This window comes from Cavia porcellus, unplaced genomic scaffold, assembly GCF_034190915.1.
Source record: "Cavia porcellus strain 051 isolate PalLab524CR breed Dunkin Hartley unplaced genomic scaffold, mCavPor4.1 scaffold_16, whole genome shotgun sequence".
Classification (NCBI taxonomy): Eukaryota; Metazoa; Chordata; class Mammalia; order Rodentia; family Caviidae; genus Cavia; species Cavia porcellus.
Window position 1 is genome coordinate 42,553,265 of NW_026947499.1, and position 15,643 is coordinate 42,568,907.

At 43.2% G+C, this 15,643-nt stretch overlaps 1 protein-coding gene across 5 annotated transcripts in view; it reads left to right on the forward strand.

Moving 5' to 3' along the window:
• The window catches only part of Snx29 (sorting nexin 29), a 560,183-nt gene that overhangs the window by 427,062 nt on the left and 117,478 nt on the right, over nucleotides 1–15,643 (forward strand). The gene's annotated exons all lie outside the window — the stretch shown is intronic.

Consider the following 15,643-nt stretch of genomic DNA (forward strand, 5'->3'; position numbering starts at 1 on the left):
CTCCTTGTCTGTAAAAGTTTTTGTTTATATTATCACATATAATAAAATCCAATAAGATACAACATGTTAAGACCGATGGAGACAGAAGAACAAAAGCTTGATGGGACTTCAAAACAAGATGATATTAAATCAGCACTAGCTATTATGATGTCTTGTTTTCTCCAAAATAGCTGTTCCTACCATCTAACCTTCTCTGCCTCATTTCTGTTGAGCTCTTTTTCTGTTGTTAGTTGTCAGTTTGTCTTCTTCATTTTGTTTTCTGCTGCATTCATTGTGGCTTCTCTGCCACTGTTTCTGGAATCTTGGTATTATTCTCTTTTAGAATGTCCTGCAGTATTCTCTGTAGAGTTGAATTGGTGGTTGCATATTCCGCTAGTTTCTCTTTATCCTGGAAGCACTTTGTTTCTACATTAATTTCTAGGGACAGTTGTGCAGGATATATCGATCTTGGCTGGAGGTTATTGTCTTTCAAAGCTTGAGTTATTTCCCCCCATGCTTTTCATGATTTGATGGTTTGTGCCGAGAAGTCTGCTGTAATTCTGATGGGTGTTCCCTTGTAAGTGATCTGTTTCTTGTCTCTAACAGCTTTTAATACTCTGTTCTTATATTGGATTTCTGGAATCTCGATTATTATATGCCTGGGTGTAGTTCTGTTTGGGTTGTAGGTGGCTGGGGTCCTGTATGCCTCCCTCATACATCTGAGTATCTTTACCTTTTCTCATATTAGGGAAGTTCTCCTTGATTATTTCTGTGAATAGCTTTTGCAGTTCATTTGTTTGTATCCCTGCTTCTTCCTTTATGTTCTTAATTCTGAAGTTATAGATCCTATCTTCTAGCCTTTGTATTGTTACTGCTTGTTTCCTTGTTATTTTTAAGAAATTTTTCCTTTCATGCTCCCACATTACAAATCTATCCTCCAGTTCAGATAATCTATCCTTAGTTTCTTTTAAGCTGTTATGCCAGCTTTCAATAGAGTTTTTAGTTTCCCGGTAATCTCTTTGAACCTGCTTCACGTATTCTACGTTTTCTCTATTTTCTCCATCAAACAATTCTCCCCTTTTTTTCTTTTCTTCCATTCCACCATCTTAGCATTTCTTTCACTATTCTACTTACATCTTGCTTTACTTGGTTAAATACTTGACTTTTGAAATCGTCTATGAGTTCCCGGAGATATTGCTTTATGTCTGTTCATGCCGTGCCTGATATTGCATGTTTTTTGTTCTCATTCTCCTTTGCATTTACCTTTACTAGATCAATGTTCTCAGGATTGGGGACTGAGGACCCTTTCTTGTTGCTCCTTCTTCCCATACTTTTTGTTCCTTCCATACAAGCATATATAGGAGGCCCAGTTTCTTTCTTTGTCAGTTACAGTTTGTTTTAATTGTGTTTAGGTGTTCCCGCCCACTGCAGTGTACTCGGGAGGCATAGACCTGGGCTGCCTATGCTGGTCCTGCCCCCGCAGGTCATTCAACCTGCTGAAGGCTTCACTACATTAGGGTGCACTGCCAGGCACAGGGACCTGGTTTGGGCTAGCCTACTGGGTCTTACTCTGCAGAGTCACCCAGGTCAAGCACTCCCACCAATCCCACTTGAGAGGGGAGTATGTGACTGAAGTCACTGCAGCATCCTGTTCTGACTAGTCTGCCTGGTCCCAGAATGTCCTCTGTTGGAGCCTCCTAGTCTATGGAAGGGTCCCTGTTCCTGTCACTCACCGCAGGTCGATGCAGGGCTCACCTCCAGCTCTTCTCTCAATCCGGTTCACCAATTCCCTCTCTCAGAGCTTTCCTGTCTCTATCCCTGCTGTGTCAATTCAGATGCAGCAGCGGTGGCAGGAAATTCAAGCCACAGTTTCCAGAGGCACAGGTTCCAGCGTCAGCACTGAGCCTTTAGCTCTTCCAGATTTAACACCGGGATTGCCTTTTCAGTTGGTTTCTCCCAGCTTAGTTCATTCCTGGGTTGGCAGGGTATATCTCCTGCTGCTTAGGACTCCCCACACCGCACCATTCCTGGAATCTAAACTGCCTATCTCAAAGAGCCTCTGTAGCTGCTGTTATTTATCTGCCATATTCTCCCAGAAGTCTTTCTTGCTATTCTTTTATTCTTTTCCTAGTCTCTTTTTTTTTTGTTTTCTTTGTTCATTCACTCCATTCATTCTCCTTAGCCTCAGAGTGCCCCCAAGGTGATGCCTTCTGGCTCAATGCTGGGAAGGAGTGAAAGATCTAAGCTGCTGTGTTCCCTGTCCCCCTTCATATGGAGAGAGGATTAGCTCTTACACCACTGGGCCGCTGTGGTAAGGGGAGCCCCAGTACGCAGTACAGAGGCCACTGCTCTATCCAGGTGTATGAGTCATGCATTTTATTTGGGAACATTGTCACCTGAGTTGAATTTCAGGCCCCATGTTTAAGCTAGGCAAGCAAAGAAAGTGAGAGGCAGAGAGGGCTGGCAATTGGGAAACTATTTTTGTCCCCTACTTTGCTGGGCAGTTAGTTCCATTCCTTTCCCTGTCTTCCACATCTCTGGCTGTCCCCCATCCACAACCCCAAGATCCAGAGGCTTTGGGAGGACGTAGAAGCAAATAGCATTGTGGTCTAACTCCATTCCCTTCCTCTTACTGGAGAAAGCCTGAAAAATGCATGCTGGCTGCCAGTACCTAATGCTCTTTTTTGCTAAACCATCAGTGTAACAGGGCTGGCCTTTCAAACTGATCCAGGGAATACCCCATTCCCCAGCCCAGTAGGGGCCCAATATTCATCCATTCACTGGCAAGCTTGGCCCTTCTGCATGGGCTCCTCATTCTGGTGTGGGCAGAAAAGAACCTTGAACTTAGGAATATGTGACAGACTCTCCACCTGTAACTGCAGTGGTGATGAGAGTTTACTGTTGAAATATAACATCAGGGATTCTGATGTGGTCTGTCTTGGGGCCTCTGCTGTATGCATCAGGTAGCATCTGAGTAGCCCTAGTAGGTAGGTAGGCAGGTAGTTTGTTGTAGGCCTGACAAGACAGTTGCTTACTAGATACTGGGCCCTAGCTTCCTGGAGCTGTGTCCTGGTGTCTGGTGGGTACAGCTAGTTGCCTGAACCATGCTGTTGGTGTGTGAGTTGGAGGAATGTGGGTTACACTTGAATTCTTTACCTTTAGTTGTATGGCCTTGGGGCAGTGTCACCTCTCACAGCCTTCTAAGTAGAATGAGATATTAGTTATCTCCCTGGATCGTTCTGACCACCATGGAGCATATAAGCTAGAATGTGTTACAGGGCAGGGACCAAAAAATGTCATATCCTCCCAGCACAGACACAGTTTCTCAGCACCTGTGAGCTGTGAGCTGACTGAGTGACTGACTGAATGAATACCTTAAACAGATACCTCAAATAGCATTAAACATGTAGTTCTTCTTGGTAAACCTAACGTAAGTTTTGCACCTGCAGAAAAGTGGCCTTAGTATACATCCATCCAGAGCTTCCTCCAGGGTCTTTACCCCCTCCTCCTCAACACTCACAAATAGATATCACATACAATAATTGACTGACACTGAGTGGCACTTGCTATGTGCCAGGTCCTGGACTGAGTGTGATACAGCTATAAACCACCGTGAATCTGGGACACCATTGAAGGAGACAAAAGTATGCCTCCTACCTGGATCTGCAGGTGAGAGTTGATATCTGTAGTCTGGATGGGCAGAGTAGCATGAGTGTGTCTAGATAGTGCCAGGGTTAGTTTGAGTATACTCCCTGCTGCTCCACTGTTTCTCATGCCTGCCACAGCCCCTGCATGTACAATTGAAGTAGTAGCTTCTTGCCCTGTTTTGAGACAAGGGACCTCCTTTCAGCTTTCTTGCCTTACATTTTAAAACCACAATATAGTCAGTAATTGCTCTTACTTTTTTTTTACATATTTAATGTCTGAACCTCTTTTAATTGAATGGATTATTCAGAATTAATCCAGTACTCTAATAAGCCTCCATAATGTACTTCTGAGCATAAGAGAGGCATATGAGCTCATGGGAAACTTTTCTGGAAACAGGAGCTAGGAGTAGTCGATTGGAGGAGATTCTTTGCAAGTTATCTCAGTGCTAGAGTTCCCAATAACTTTTCCACGATCTTTGATTTTCTCTGTCTGGGTATGGTGGTTCACTGGCTAAAGGTTAAGGCACAGGACCCAGAAAGCAAGCCAAGATGCTATGGTTGAAGAATGGACATACTGGGAAGAAAATAAAATAGCCAAACAAAGAAGTAACTCCTGCGTTACTGTCATGGGAACCAGAATCCTTCAATCTGATGAGCACACATGCAGTCAGTGTGTGCCTGGTCCATTCATTCATTCAGCAGATGTGCTAGTTCCCAGGCTGGTTGCTGAGTAAACACCAGGAGGCACAGCATTCTCAACCTTGGCCTGTTTGGGAACTGGAAGAATCTCAGGAAATCTAGTCCTAATCGGAAGGCTGCCATGGTCCTGTACATCAAGGCAAATATCAATTATCAAATATCAAAGCTATATCCCCAGCGCATCCTCCCCTTTTTATTTTGAGATGAGATCTCATTAAGTGGCCCAGGCTGGACTTGAAATTGCCATCTTCCTGCCCCAGTTTCCCAAGGTGCTGGAATTACAGGTATGTGTCACAACACCCTACTAGCACTGTCCTGTTTTGAAGGTGGCTTGCTGAGCTCTAGTCACTTCTCTTGAATGGCTTGTATACTTGGAATTCCTGAAGAGTCAATTTCCATTGTTCTTAGAAAAGAAAATCTTGCCTTACCTACCAACTGATGATGACCTAATTTATATTTGATCATTGAATAGGTATGTGTCGTAGTCCTATATATTTAATCTAAACCCAAGCATAGACAAATGTCCTAAATTAGTTCTGAAACATCAATACTGTGTTCTACTTCATTTTAGCCAAACAGTTCTCTAAATATTCTATCTAATGCCTTAGAATTTAGATGCTCACTGTACCTGCATTCTCTCTCTTTACCTTGCTGAGCACACCCCCCCCCCCAGCCTTCTAAGACTCAGCTAGAGCTTCTCATTTGGCCTAATGTAATCTCATTCTCTTCCATGTCCCCACGGCACTGTTTGGACTAGTTTTATAGCAGTATCCATGGTCAGTCGTCAGTGTCCCTGACTTGGGCATTTGTGTGCTAGGGTCAGAGTATATGCTCCATGTGCCTGATGCCTGGTCTCATTGCACCTGGCTGCTAGCTAGTGGTGTAACTGTGGACAGATAACTTCATCTCTTCATGCCGTGTTTATGAGGATGAAATGAGTTCATCTGTGGAAAACATTCAGAACTGGCTGTGGTATGTATTCAGTGCTCAATGAGAAAGGGCTGTTATTTATTTTACTTTGTTAATGAATTCTTCCAACTGACTTATGCTCTTTATTTTAATCAAGCAGGATATAAATATTTAAAATAAATGCTATGGACTAACACCATTCCTTCAAATAACAACTTTGATGGCTAAAGCACTCTGGCAGTTGAAGAAGGCCTATGGGGGTATCAGCATAACTATGGTACCTTTCTACCTTGTCTTCTATAAATGAGCAAAAGTACATTATTGGGAATTTACTAGTAAAATTATAAAAATCAAAAGTAAAAACTCTTGATATGTAACTTATTCCTAGAAACCCTGAAGACTCTCAAAAAATACTTCATGGACCAATTTTCACCTCTTCTCAAATCTCATTTTTAGCTGTGGAAATAAGTGCAGAGAAACCACTTGGACAAGGTTGGGATTTCACAAATGAGAAGGAGATGGTATAAGCCAGCTAACTGCCTGCTCTTCTCACTTTAAAGCAAAATCAGTTCCCTCTTGTTGTTAGAATGGGATCATGCAAACCAGTGGGCTGAAGGATATAATTCGATGCATGTTGAAAACTCGCTGGCTGGAGTTGAGATGCAGGTCAGTGGACAAGACCATTAGCTCATGGACTGCTTTTCAAAATTCTCCGCTGAGAATGTTTTTGTGCTATGACTAATTAGAGTATTTCATTTTACTGAATGAAAGCCAAAACAGCCCTGCTGTTCTGAGCCCTCTTTATCCCCTGCCCTTCTTGATACACAGCAGAATGTCCTCATTTTGGGCACAGTTGTCAGGAAAGAACTAGGGAAGGCCTCACAGAGCACATGTGTCAAATTGTTACCTAAGATAAAAACTTCCCCAAATCATGTAAGAGTAACTGGGATACCTTTGCTTTGGTCCAAGAAGGCCAGGGATTGGGGCTCATGGTGGGGAGTAGGGTGTGGTTCCTGAGTGTGCTGGTGACAACAGCCCTTTGCGGGCAGTAGCAACAATGACATCATTATCCCCTAATCTGTAAAAGACCACTGAGGTTCAGAGAAGAAAGCTGACCAAGACCACACAGTTTGTAAGTGACAGAGTCAAGGCTTACATTCACTTTGAAGCCTGCGGCTTCCAGCTGATCACCTTCCCTGTCACTTTTCCTGACTCCAGTACACTGCCCCCAGTTTCATTACTGAAATTCCTCACTTGGTTGTAGATGGTGATAATAGTGACTGAGAATTTGGCAGTGTTCGATACGATTCCCATGACACATATTCCATATCTTCAACTGTTGATTAGCCTCCTTTTTTTATAAAATGCAGATTATTATGCAGTACCTGCCTGGCAACTACAAGGCCCTGAGTTCGATTCCCAGTACCAAAAAAGAAATTAGTAAAAAATTCTTTAAGACAACTAGGAACCTGTTGCTTTTTTAAAGCTACCAGCCAGTGGTCTCACTTGGCTTATAATTGTTTTTTAAGGAGACATCTCTTATTTATGGATAGCCCAACATTGGTGAAGTACTTGAGGTTTTGAACAATTGATGGGAAAAAGCAGATAATTTTCCCCCAGATAATTCTCTTCACATTCTGCTGCTTAGAAAAGCGTGGCCCTCTCATAGGACCTCATGGCATTCATTGAGACATCATTTTCTGCTTGTAACTATGGAAGTGGCTACCTAAGCTCATAGACACTGAGACTATCCATGAAGGACCTTGTTCACAGTCATGTCTGTTTTTCTCCAAAATAATTAGCCATCCCAGTGCAAGGCTTTGAATATCAACTTATTGCATTCAATACTAGTTCCTCACTTCTCATTAAGTATCTTCCTTTGCCTTGTAGCTCATAGTGATTTTCAAGTGACAGATACTGATGTAGGGCAGTTATGGCAAATCTTTTTGAGTTTTCAGTATGTGCCAGAGGTTCACCACCATAGGCCTAGGATATCCTGGAACTCAGAATTTGAGCATAATTGGGAGCAGAGACCAGAGAAGGTTATTCCAAAGAGGAGATACTTGAGGTAAGCTTTCCAGGATAAGTAGGACTTAGCCAAGAAGAGAAGGTATGGGGTAGGGGTAACAGGTGAGGGTGAAAACAGGTATGGCAAAGACAGAGAACATGGCACATGTGAGCTTAAAGTGGTTAATGCAGGTGGATGACAGTTGAAAGGTGGGTTTCTTCACTTGGCAGTGCCAGGAGACCCAGCCCAAATTGGCTTAAACAAAAGGGAATTTGTAGCTCCCGGTAAGTGAAGTCGTGGGGGATGCAGGCTTCAAGCACAGACTGATCAGAAGCTTAAACATGGTCTGCCTGTTCTCTGTTCTATTCTTGGTGTTCTCTTATGTCAGACAGAATTTCTTCTCATGGGCAAAAGTCAATGGTGGCACCTCTAAACAGGATAAATTTAATTTCAGGTCAGGGAGAAAAGAATAAGACTCCTATTAGTCTCTGCAGAGGCTTTAAGTCATAGAAGGCTACATGCCCATTTCTGAATCCCTTGGTTGGCCAAGGGATTTAGGTGTTCTGGCTGGCTGAGGCCTCAGTCATAGCTCCATCCAGAATACTCAGTGTGAGAAGAGAAGACAGTTTCCCAAAGAGCAGTCAGGCTGGGTATCAAAAAGAGTGCATTATAAAGCAACTGCCCAAAACAGTAAACACCAAGCATAAACTAGCAGAAAGTGAGTATTTGGTGGACACAACAGTGTGACAAGGAGCCTGCAGAGCAGTGTGAAGAGAGAAGAGAGACTGTGTGATTGGTGATTATGTGGTACTGGGGATGATGGGATTGACTGAGAAACATATGGAGCTCTTGGCAAGAGTTGACAAAGAACTGAGCTTAGGAGTAGAAAAAAGGAAACAAACCCAGAACACAGGAGGAGGAGAATTGGTTGGACTTGCTATACTCATTTGCCTAGTTGAGAAGCTGAATTTTGTGACCTGAACAGTCAAGTTAGGGAGTAAGTGCTGGAAATAATAAAGCTTTGATCTTGATCTTAAAGTGTCTGCCTTCTACAGGTAAAGGGGGAAGTATGTCTAGTGTTCTAGAAGTAGCTGCTTTTTTCCTTGAAGAGAAAAACTTCATAGTACCAACTGCTATTTTTATTATTCAAGAAGTCACTACCCAGTCACCCCAAACACTTGAGATTTATGACCTCATTACTCCTCGCCACATTCTTTAAAATACACATTAGGTTCATAAACACAATTTCAGGTGAGAAAATGGAGATGCACTGTAATAGAAAATTAGCTTCCCTGTCAGCTCTTCCAAGTTTGGATTTCATTTCCTTTGACAGCAGTATTCTTGGCATGAGGAACCAGGAGTCTGTAGAGTTGAGAGCCTCACTGAGCAGAGGCCAGCTCTTGTAACCAGTCATTTAGTAGTATGGTGGCTGCTTGGTGTGCAGGATAATGACCTGTGGCCTGTTCTGTTTTATTAACCAACAGAAGGTATCCCATCCACTGGGAAATACTTGCACTGCCTCAGATGGTTTAAAACCCAATTGGCCCTGCTTCTCCAGTCCTAAAGTAAGGGAGTGATGTGTCTGATCCTGGATAAGCCATGTTAGCGAGATGGTGGATTCTCTCTAGGAAAGACCAGTTCCAAGACCTCCCTTTTGTCACCTATACAATGGGACAGCTATATGTACCCCAGCAGATTATTGTGAAGTCTGAATGAGATGTAAGAACTGTAGGGTGCTGAATACAGTCACTAGCTAGCTAATCTTCTCTAAGACAATGTCCTTCAGTGATTCTCAGTGAAAGTGGCTCACTCCTCAGGGGATATTAGAAGTGCCTGAAGACAGCTTTTGGTTGTTATAACTAGGGAGAGGGAAAGTCTACTGGGCACTAGTGAATAGAGGCCAAGGATGCTGTTAGATATGATAGAGTACATAGGACACCCCAAATGGCACTAGCATTGAGAATGAGAAACTGATGTGTGGACACTTCCTGTCATGTCAGCACTGTGCTCTCTAAGGAAGCAATCTATAAACATTGGGTGCTCTGCGCCAAAGACCAGGTTAAGTTCAGAAAGGTAGAGATAGGGTCAGACAGTACACTTGAGTGGTAGTTTGCTTTCCTAGCATTCACAAAGCCCTGAATTCAATTCTTGACACCATTAAAAGAAAAACAGAGACCACACAAATAGAATAGATGCTCACTAGTTTTGCTGACAAAGAATCCCTAGATCATCCCCCACCCAGCCTGGGACATGGGACGGGGTGGAGCATAGGGAGTGACTTTTGAGGAGAAGACACCTGAACCAAGTTTGAGAATTGCCTTCTCTGGGGTTGCTGTGTGATGAAGGACACCCAGCCCTGGAACTGTTAAGACACAGGTGGCCTGCCCCCAAGCACTGTAGACTCCTCTGAGTGCCCAGTTACATGGGCCTGAGGCAGTGGCATCAAGGCTGTTGGCAGACATGGTAACTAGAGGCAAGAACTGTCCCTTGGAGCTCACATGTCTGTTCTTTTATTTGTTTTTCAAAATCCATTTTATTCAAGGATAAAAAGAGAAATTTTAAACAAAACAAATTTTATAACAAAATTTTAAAACACATCAATCAAGGAAACAGTTCAGTCAGGAGGTGTGGTGTGTGTGTGTGTGTGTGTGTGTGTGTGTGTGTGTGTGTATCAGAGATTGAACTCGTGACCTCATGTCTGCTAGGCATGCACTTGTGCCACTGAGCTAAATCTCTGGCCCAAAGGGGGGGAAAAATGTTCTTTTAAAGTTGGGTCTTAAAATTAAATTGTACCTTGTTGTAATTGTAGCTGCCACTTCTTTTATTGTTTTGGTGGCCATTTATTATTAAGAGGAATAATTCAGAGTGTGGAGGTGGCCTTTATTTTGACAAGTTTCTAAATACATATTTTCTTAGGGCATAGGGCCCTTGATGCAGAAAAGATCCTTGGAAGCAATATCTGGTCCCCGCTCACCTCTGTTCAGATATAGACATCACAGCGTGAATTCACTTTCACCTGACAGACCAGCCCCAATAAACATTGTTAAATAAGTGTCCCTCATACTACCGTGCCCTTTTACCTGTCTGTGAAGGTCATAGTATAGACAAGAGACTAGAGGGCTGATGTCATTTCTCCTAACAAGGACTCCTTCCTTTTAGAAGATCGGAGCCTCAGTGGGCTCTGAGATCCTCTTTCCCACGCCAGACTTGTAGCCAGTCTGACCTTGGTCCTCTTGTGCCTGTTGTTTTTAAACACCCACAGCTCTGGTCCATCTGCAGTGGGCCTTCTAGTCCTGTCTCTGCCCTTATCAAAGCCCTTTTAATGAGAAACTCTTCATTCCTAGACAGCCTAGCAAGCAATGGAAGCCACTGTGGCCATTGTCTGCCATGGCTATAAGTGACCTCTAGATGGCGGTGGCTGCCTGCTTGGCTGTGGCTCTCACAGCCAGTGCAGAGGGAAGTTGTCTCTTCTACTTTAGCCAGCACTCTGCCCTGCCTCTTCCTCCTTGTATTTTAGATCCCGGTACCAACTTCAGTCTCCCTTTGTCTCATCTAATACTTTCCTGATTCAACAATTTTTTTTTACAATAATGTTTGATGACTTCATTCAAGAGACTCGATAGTCTTCATTTGTGCAGAGGGCTGGAGGAGGGATCCACACAGAATTCTCCACATACAGACAGATCCTGGTCTTGACTGGCTAAGGTGGTAGTTCGTTGCTTGCTGTCAGATACGTATCAAGGGTGGATATTTATCACGTGCATGTCAGTGACTGGCTGCAGAGCATGAGCTGTTACTATACTTAACTTCTCTCTTTCCTGCCTGCCATCTTTCTCTCTTTCCCTTCCATTGATTCATCTATCTCTCCAAGTGTCCATCTCTCTACCTACCCACCATTTAGCACCCACCGAGTACCTGAGGAAGTGAAGATTCCCTGGAGCATCAACCATGGGTTCTTGCCCTCTAAGAATCTATTGTTACATAGAAATAGAGACATTAACATTTGAATTCACCAAGCACCTTACTGATCTGGTTTTTTATCTCCTCTTTTATCACTTCAAATAATTCAGTTGCACAGCTATTTATTTCCTCCTCTATGCACTATGAGTCAACTTCGGGGGAGTTGAGAGTTTTGGGAGGCATTTTATTATTTTCTCAGGTTCTCTCTCTCTCTCTCTCTCTCTCTCTCTCTCTCTCTCTCTCTGTCTGTGTGTGTGTGTGTGTGTGTGTGTGTGTGAGAGAGAGAGTGTGTGTGTGTTTGTGTGTGTGTGTGTGAGAGAGAGAGAGAGAGAGTGTGTGTGTGTGTGTGTGTGTAGTAGGAGACTTTGGTGCTAATATGGAGACTTCTTTAGTTAGTATGCTTTTCAGTGATGCACTTTGGCATGGCTAACTATTCCAAAATCTGACAACCTCCATTAATTTAGAAGGGGAGGACTGCAGTGTAATTGGCCTAGTACCCAGTTCTGTGGGAATGGGCCTCAGTATTGTTAATGACACAAAGCAATCTAGATTTTGGCACACACAGCAAACGAATTAATGGCAACAACTGTGCCACCTTGGCAGGAGCAACAAAATCAACAACAATAATAGTGTCAAAGACAAGCTAGATATTGACATACCATAAGAATCAATAATGTGGGCCAGGGATTTAGCTCAGTGCCTTAAGTGCCTGCCTAGTCCAGGTCATAAGTTCGATTCCCAGTGCCAAAAAAAAAAGTCAATAATGTACCACCGTTTACCATAGAAAAAGATCTAATTTATAGTATAAACACTAAAACAAATCAAATGTTGATATGTAGTAAATATCTCCTAAACAACTATATCTCCACCAACAATAGAAAAGAATTCAACACTAATAATATTGTTAACTGTCTAAAGATTAATCAAGCTTAATAGTTACACTAGTGTCTTAGTTGCTTTTTTTTTTTTTTTTTTTTTTTGCTGCTGAGACAAAATACATGGCATCCAAAGTTAAAGGAGGAAAGGTTTCATAGTTTGTATAAGTTTTAATCCATAATCAGCTGACTCCAAGGCAGAGTGGTATGGCAGAGGGGCATTCAGATTAAAAATAGTTCATGGTAGGTAGAAGTTGCAAGGCAGCAAAGGACCAAGGAAGCAGCAGCAGGTGACAGCACTGTCCCTCTTTCTGCTCCTTATATCCTCTCCAGGCCCCACCCCTTATGGGAGCAGGTAGCATTCACATCTAGGGGAGCCTCCCCATTATCCACACCCAGAACTACGCCAAACCAGTCGGTGGACTAAGTTAGTAATCACACATCTTTAATCTCAGCATCACATACTCTAGATCCAGCCATCTAGTGAAAAGCTCCACCTATGACCACATAAGGCTTGTGGGGACCTCTAGTCACAAGCCGTAACAACCAGTGAAGATAGAGGCAGTAAGGAAAGGGAGCATGAAAAAGAAACTAGTGGAAAATGAGGAGTGAAAAGTGAGTTAAAGGATTCTACTATGCAGTAAGAGGAATTCATAGAAATAAACAAAAAAGAAGACAAAACATGAAAGGAAACAAAAGGGAAAAAACCCAATGAAATAAATGTACTAAAAAAAACCATTTTATTTTTGAATGAGTGCTTTCTTTCCAGGATCTGAAGTCTTGGAATCTAGCATATCATTGTTTTCTGCACCTAACTTCATGGCATATGGGTTTATGAGTCCCCCAGCCCCAAGCCCAGTGGCTCCTCTGTCTGTACACCTCAGGCTTTGGCAGCTGTCCCAACTGAGGTATGTCCTTGCTCGTACTGGTAGATGAGGAAAGCAATCAGTCCACTGCTGTCTGTGCTGGATGTAGCAGGGCAGGAGTTCAAGCCGGCTGTTGGACTCACTGTTGGCACTTTGAGATCTAGCCACTTCTGAAAGCCAAACGTGCAGGGCCTGGCTTCTCAGCATGAAGGGCAGGGGATCTGTGTCTGCTTTGCTCTCTCTCCGCTGACTGCCTCTTGCTGCTGACTCTCACTCACTCACTCACTGTGTATGGTATCCTTGAAGTTGTTTAGTGACCATCTTAAACAATTTACTTATTCTGAAACTGGCACCTGATTAAATTCTTTTGAATATGGCAGTACTGTACTGGATTTCTTCTCCAACTGTAGCCTAGCCTGCTCTGTGAAAGGAGTTTTTTGAACTAAACTCTTGTGTTGTTTTTGCAGTGTAAGAGATCTTTTCTTGGGGGCAGCACTGCTGACCCAGACTACTGGTTTTTTCTTGGATCTGCTGACCCTCTAGGCTTACCTTTTCTCCCTGAGTACTGGCATCTTACATAATCTGGTTAGTCAGTTGGTGACTTTATTGCCCCATTCCGAGGGGAAACAAAACAGAATTGGGGTCAGAGTTGGCCAGTGGCCATTGCCAGGGCACAAAAGCCATAGGCTTGGAGTTAGGTGGAGTTGAGTGCCGCTCTGGTAGTGAGTTTCAGAGTCTCTGCATTCCTTGGCACTCAACCACCTCCACTGCTGAGATTTCCTCCAAGAGAGTAGGCAACTCACTGCCTTCCCCCTGCTGTGTTTGCAAGAGCATCCAGTATTTATCAAGTGTCTGTTATTTGTCAGGCACTGATTGATCTGGGGCCTGGGGCATAGTACATACAGTTTGTGGAGCTTACTTTCTAGTAGACAAAAGATGGAGAACAAGCTATAATAAGTATGCATAGTAATTTAAATATGCATAGTAAATGCTGGGGAGAAACAGGGTAATAGAGTGGGAGATAATCTGGGAAAAGGTTATGATAAAAGCATCTGTAGAAGCAATGGAAACAAAAGAGGGAAGACTAGTCTTATCTGGGACTGTGATTCTGTTGGGGCAGTAAGTGACCTGGGTTTGAGGAAGGCATAGGTTTGCCAGGCAGATGGAGAGGGGAAAGGCACTGCCCACAGAGGGCTCAGCACAAAGGCCAAAGAGGAGGGATCATCCGCAAGCCAGGAGTGTTCAGGTGTCTCAGTGGACAACTCACTGTGGATGTGGATGAGACGTAGCCCAGTGGGAGGGGTGAGGCTATAGAGATAGGCCAAAGGATACTGGGAAGGGCCCTGTGTGACCAGTGAAGGCACGTGGGTTTGATTTTCATGTCAAAGAACTTTTAGATTCATGTTGATGTGACTCAGCTCTCCATTGATGTGCCTGAGATCCACTTGGGGTAGCACTGGACAGGTGGGGCTCCCCCCATCTTTGCTTTAATGAGAGCAGCTCTGCCATCATCTCTTAAATGTGTCAGATTTATAGCTAAGATTTGGCTTGAAAAAAGAGTTTGGTTGTGTGCTTGAAGCTGGATGTGGTGGTATAAACCTATAGTCTCAGCTGCTTGGGGGGCTGAAGCAGGAAGACTGCAAGTTTGAGGACAGCCTGGGCAATTTTGTAAGACTTTGTTTCAAAAAAAAAAAAGAAAGAAATTTAAAATGGCTGGGAATGTAGCTCAGTCATAAAGTATCCCTGGCTTCAATCCCTAGTACCAGAAAAAAAAATTTTTTTTTGAAAACTAACATCTCGGCCTTGAGAGTAAATAAACATTTAAAGATTCTAAAATTGAATGTGGTTACATGAACTATTGCTATCAGATCTAATGCTGAACTTCAGTTTATTTGTCTTGAAATGAGGTAATAGTCCTTGTCTCTTGGGGTTTTCTAAGTATTATTTGTACTTTGTGATCAAGTGCTCAGCTCCTGTTCCTGTCATAACATTTGGTACTCAGTAAGTGATAGTGGTGGTGATTATAAGTATACTCCTATGTCTTTAATTTCTTCTAGTGCTTAATATATATTAGTACAGTACATATGTATAGGTAGAGCCCAGGAAATAAAGTAAGCTGTTACTTCTCCTTCTCTCAGCCCAGAACCCATGCAGAGAAACGGTCTGTCTCCTTGTTCCTTTTTTATGAGCAAGAAGGTGGAGGCTGGAGAGAACACAGTATAAGATGGCAGCCAAAAAGCTCAGACTCTCAGGGTCCTGGGTCTCTGCAGTAGTGTGAGCAAGTCATGTACCTTAGTTCCCAATCTGTGCAATTTTTGTGAGGATTACGATGCACAGGAAATAGTACAGTGAAATCACTGGCCACAAGGGCTCAACAGATACATGGCATGCACTCACCTTATCCATGTCACCTACTCTAGCCAAATGTATCAGTCAGCTGCTGCCACAATAATGTGGAATAACAACACCAGATTTAGTGGCTTTCAGCTCTTCTTGTGCAGGTGTCTGTGCATTATTGAAGGTTAGATGGTCTTGGCTGTTTGTGTCAGATTCTAGTTGTTATGTGTATGTCTTTGAACTACATTTCCTCATGGCAACGATAGAGGTGGAAGAATGCCAGCCCAGTCTAGCCATGCAAATGCTTTCCAAGGCTCAGTCTGATTCACACTTTCTGTTGGCCAAAGAAAGTTACATGGCCAA